This window comes from Glycine max, chromosome 12 (genome assembly GCF_000004515.6).
Source record: "Glycine max cultivar Williams 82 chromosome 12, Glycine_max_v4.0, whole genome shotgun sequence".
In the NCBI taxonomy this organism is placed as follows: Eukaryota; Viridiplantae; Streptophyta; class Magnoliopsida; order Fabales; family Fabaceae; genus Glycine; species Glycine max.
The window spans coordinates 30,861,522-30,867,521 of NC_038248.2; positions in this window are offsets into that span (position 1 = coordinate 30,861,522).

The window sequence follows — 6,000 nt, forward strand, 5'->3', positions numbered from 1 at the left end:
TGTCATTCATGTTCTCTTGGAAAACATATTAAGTTACCTTTTGTTTTTTCACATTCTCATACTCTTATGCCATTTGATATTGTTCACACTGATCTTTGGACATCACCTGTTTTGAGTTCCTTAGGGAACCGATATTATATCTTGTTGTTAGATGATTATTCTAAATTTTTGTGGACTTTTCCTTTGTCAAACAAATCAGATGCTTATTCCACATTCATAAATTTTAGAACTTTCATCTGAACTCAATTCGAACGGGAAGTAAAGAATATACAATGTGATAATGGTAAAGAGTTTGATAATAAGCCTTTTTGGGATTTTTGTAAAGTGAATGGTATTTCTTTCTGATTGTCTTGTCCTCATACTTCTCCTCAAAATGGGAAAGCCGAAAGGACAATTTGTACAATTAACAATATTGTTTGTACTTCACTTGCCCATGCGTCATTACCTTCTTCCTTTTGGCATCATGCCTTGCAAATGACAACTTACCTTCTCAATATTCTTCCTCATAAGTTATTAAACTATAAATCTCGTCTTAGGGTTCTTTATCATAAGGATCCGACCTATTCTCATATTCGTGTTTTTGGGTGTTTATATTATCCTCTATTTTCTTCCACTACCATAAATAAACTTCAACCCCGCTCCTCTCCATGTGTTTTTTTGGGATATCCTTCGAATCACCGTGGTTATAAATGCTATGACTTATCTTATGGGAAAATAATTATAAGTCGTCATGTCATTTTTTATGAGACACAATTTCCATTTGTTAAATTACATACTCCTCGTATTCAGACTTATGATTTCTTAGATGATGACCCAAACCCATACGTGATCCACCATTTAGTGTCTCAATTCACTACTCCTAATGCTCAAACTTCTGGTCTAGTTCCATTCGGGCCCAACTCCCCTAATATTGCAACCGGCCCAACCATTGAGCCAAAGAAGAATATTGTTAATTATATGAATTATCTAGTGACTGCTTCCGCTCCTCTTAATCTAGCCCCTTCTTAGCCCACTTCCTCGGGCTATTACACGAAGCCAACATGGGATAGTTAAGCCAAAGAAGATCTTTAATCTTCATACCAATGTTGCTAAATCCCCACTACCACGTAACCCCGTGTCGGCCCTTCAGGACCCGAATTGGAAAAAGGCTATGGATGATGAATTTGATGCTCTTATTAAAAATAAGACGTGGGAGTTGGTGCCCCGTCTACCTGATGTTAATGTAATTCAATCATTGTGGATTTTTGCTCGTAAAGAAAAATCTAATGGTTCTTTTGAGAGACATAAAGCCCGTCTTGTAGGTGATGGAAAAACTCAATAGGTTGGCGTAGATTGTGGTGACACATTTAGTCTGGTGGTCAAACCAGTAACTATTCGCACAGTTCTGAGTCTGGCTTTCTAAGGCATGACCCATTCATCAACTTGCCATCAAAAATTCCTTCTTACATGGTGAACTTAATGAGACTGTCTACATGCATCAGCCTATGGGTTTTAGGGACCCGCAAAAACCTAATCATGTTTTTTTGTAAAAGAAGTCTCTATACGGGCTTAAACAGGCACCGCAGGCTTGGTATAAGAGATTTTCTGATTTTGTTCATATACTCGGGTTCTCTCATAGCACTTCAGACCATTCTTTTTTCATCTATTGACAAGGTACTTCTATGGCTTATATTTTGTTATATGTGGATGACATCATTTTGACTGCTTCCTCTGATGAGCTTCATAAGTCCATTATTACCCTTCTTAGCTCGGAATTTGCTATGAAGGACTTGGGACAATTGAGCTATTTTTTGGACATTATTGTAACTCATAATGCAGGTGGTTTGTTTTTATCTCAAAAGAAATATGCCATGGAGATTATTGATCGTGCTGGCATGTCTTCTTGTAAGTCATCACCTACCCCTGTTGATACTAAACCAAAGCTTAGTGCTACATCAAGCACTCCATTTGAGGATCCGACTCTCTACAGGATCCTTGCTAGGGCTCTACAATACCTTACTTTTACCAGATTTGACATTACATATGCAGTGCAACAGGTGTGCTTATTCATGCATGACCCAAAGGATGAGCACATGCAGGCTCTCAAGTGCATATTGCGCTACATTCAAGGTACTATAGACCATGGTCTTCATCTTTATCCATCATCTATATCCACTCTTGTTTCTTATATAGATGCTGATTGGGGTGGATGTCCGGGTACGAGACGGTCTACTTCTGGGTATTGGGTATTTGTTGGTGATAATTTGATCTCTTGGTCAGCTAAACGACATGCTACTTTGTCCAGGTCTAGTGTAGAGGCTGAATACCGAGGGGTTGCCAATGTAGTTTTAGAGTCATGTTGGTTGTGAAATCTGCTTTTGGAGTTTCATTGTCCGATCCAGAAGGCTACATTGGTTTATTGTGATAATGTGAGTGTGATATATCTTGCGGGTAATCCGATTCAACATCAACGCACTAAATACATTGAGATGAATATACATTTTGTTCTTGAAAAGGTTTCTCGTGGTCAAGTTCGAGTTTTACATGTCCCATCTCGATATTAGATTGCAGACATATTTACCAAATGACTTCCTTTGGTGTTATTTGAGGATTTTCGAGACAGTCTCAGTGTCTGTTGACCTCCTGCTTCGACTGCGGGGGTGTGTTAGAAGATATGATAATATATTTTGATTCTATATAGTTGTTATATCTATTAGATTTATCTTTAATTATATCTTTAGCTATTAGGCTTATCTTCAGTTTTATAGTTGTTATATCTATTAGATTTATCTTTAGTCATTCTATTAGATTTATCTTTAGCCATATCTTTAGGTTATATATCTTTAGCTTGTAATCTTGTATATAAACGAATGGTGATTAATGAATTATTCAAGGAAACAATTTCTTTCATTAATAATCCATAGGTCTTTCCTTATGACCTTCCTAGATTTTTAACACACTGCAACTTCATATATAATTTGAATGGAAAACATACAAAATTAGTATTTCTCTTTTGCTTTCAGCTTTCTACTTTCGACCAATAAGGAAATTTTCTATATAAATTTAGTTTTTTTATTGTGTATTTACTATTTCCCTGTGGTGTCTGTTTCCAGTCGCTCACCATATCAGATATTAAACAAGAGATGGAGAAAACATTGCATTGGCTGGTTTTGATTGCTACAAGCACTGTCAAGTAAGATGTCTAGCTCTGTACTACCTTTTTGAGATTTTTTTTATGAATAAGAATTTTTTTTAGTACCAGTTCATTTACTTTTTATATAAACTAACCGTTTGTGCTTTTGGTTGGTTACTCTAAAATTGACTTAGAGCACATCATGGTTTTGGTTGGGTAGGGGAGTGGGCAAGAATTGGGTAAGCAACAATCTTCTGTTTCTCTTTTGAAATAAAAACTTTTATGTTTTACCAGTTTCCACTTTTTTTATTCTATTTTTTTTGCTTCTCCTTTTTGTTTTCAAATTTTTGTTTGATTCTTGCAGTTCTGAGCTAAATAAGAAGACCATGAAGGCTGATGTCATGCGGATTGAAACACTTCACCATGCCGATAAAGATAAAGTAAAAAATTATATTCTTGAACTTCTCATATGGCTTCACCGCTTGGCCATCAAAAGTAAAGATGGCATTGATACTAGAGAAACGAGGGATGTTCATGATTATCAATGCTTTTTGGAATGTATGCAGTTCAATGACACCCAGAGTTGTAAATTGGGGTCTTGTAACAAAGGGAGTAACCTCAATGTTTTCTCTTTACCCTTTTAATATCGTGCTTGTTTTCGAACCACACATACCAATTGCTTGTGCTTCTTTTATAGGCATGACCTCTTTTTCTTGCATTGGATTCTTTTATTGCTTTAGATGTTTTTCTGATGAAATTCTTTAAGCAATATTGGCTTTATATTATGTCTATCTAATTTTATGTGAAATGGAGGTATATCCTTCTTTAAGCAATATTGTCAGATGTGCTTTAGCAGGGGAATATCCTTCTATAACAACTAGTAATTTTATCCTGATATTATTATTATTAGTTCTATTATTATTATTTCAGAATATATGAAATTGAAATAACATGTGGCTACGAATAGAAATATGAGATTGATTGCAAGCAATGTATATGAATTTTTTTTTATAAAAAAAACACATTCTAAGACGATTCTTTGAAAAATCGTCTTAGAGTATCTACATTTTAAGACGGTAAAAACCCCTCTTAGAATCCTCAAAATATTTTTAATTTTTTTATAAAAAAATATACATTCTAAGATGGTTCTTTGAAAATCGTTTTAGAATGTCTATATTCTAAGACAGTTTTTTCAAAAAATCGTATTAGAATTCTCAATACATTTTAATTTTTTTAAGAAAAAATACATTTTAAGACAGTTCTTTGAAAATCGTCTTAGAAAGTCTATCCTTTTAAGATGGTTTTGAGCAAAGAATCGTCTTAGAAGGGTACCACTTTCTATGACGTTGCCTACGATGACGGTTAGTCGTAGGCAACTTTTAACTGACATAGAATGGCTTTTTTCTAGCAATGAAATGATAGATGAAGCACTAACATATGATGATTGGATCATTGCAATGGAAGAAGAACTCCATTTGTTCACCAGAAACGACGTCTAGACACTTGTTCCCTAAAGTTCTCAAAACACTTTGTTCATCTTGAGAGAAAAGACTAAGTGGTGAAATTTTTTATTCGTTTGTAAGACGATAGAGCATTAGTCATTATGCAACCAAACCAACAAACCTTTCTGATTTGTGTTAAAGCCAACGATGACTTGGTAGGACAAAGAATACTGGTTGTAATAAGCTTGGAGTAAAGTTTGAGTTAAGGAGACAGAAGTGATAGTAACAAATACTTGTAACTTGTTGAAGTTAGTGGAACTTGATGGTTTGCCAAGAACTGAACGTAGTCTCGATGGTTGAGATGAACTAATATAAATTTCATGTGCCTTATTCCTTTTATTTTCTCTCCTACTATTTGGACTGACCTAGGGTTTGAATTTGATCTTTACTTTTGAAAAACTTTGTTTGTTTTATAATGATTTAGCACTATCGTCCAATTTGCTTTACAAAAGTCTTATATCTTTTTTCTTAAGTCTTACTTCATCAGATGATAACTTTGTTGTTTACAAAAAGGTTTTATTTTGTGAAAATCACAATTCAACCACTCTTCTTGTGATATTTTGCCTTTACAACCACACTTAGTCTTTATTTATAATAAGTAAATAGAATTAGTATTGATTAGAAAGGATCAATCTAATAATAAGTAATAGGGACTAAGTCCCTACTTGCTATCTAATAATAAACAGAAGAATAAAATATAATCTAATACTCCCCCTCAAGTTAGAGCATATATCTCATATAAACCAAGCTTGTTACAAATATTGTAAACCCAAGAGAAACAGAAGGTGGTTTTGGTTGTGAGGTCATGCTGGATAAATGATGGCTCAACAATAACTAACAGAGGCTCGTAGTGGCGATGGGTATTATTCACTCGTGAAAAAAGCACATGTTAATGCCAGAAAAAGAAAAGGAAAAAAGAAAAGGAAAAGAAGCATGAGGAGAAGGTTGTTGGTGAGTGGGTCTTGCCTAAAAGGTGCTTATGTGTCGATGTAGTGTGATCGTGTGGGATGCATGCATTGGAGAGTAACAACGAGTGTGGCAGACGATTATAGTTCTTAGATAGAACAAATCGTCGAAAGGTCCCCTTACTGGACATAGAGGCACACTGACAATTAAAGGCACTATGGTCGTGGTGGAGAAGACCAATGAGAAGCTCGCTGGCATATGGGAGTGTGAAACAAAAGCACCAAAAACAATAGCTAGATTATGAAGATACTCGAAAAAAATGGTTGGTGGTGGTCGCTAGAGGCATTAGAGACATAGCAGAAGAAGTGACTAATTGTAGTTCCAATTTTATGGGAATCCAATGCAAAAAAAAAAAAAATCCTAGATAGGTCATAAACAGATCATGCACAATAATGTAATCCTCCCAAGGAGGGGACCCAT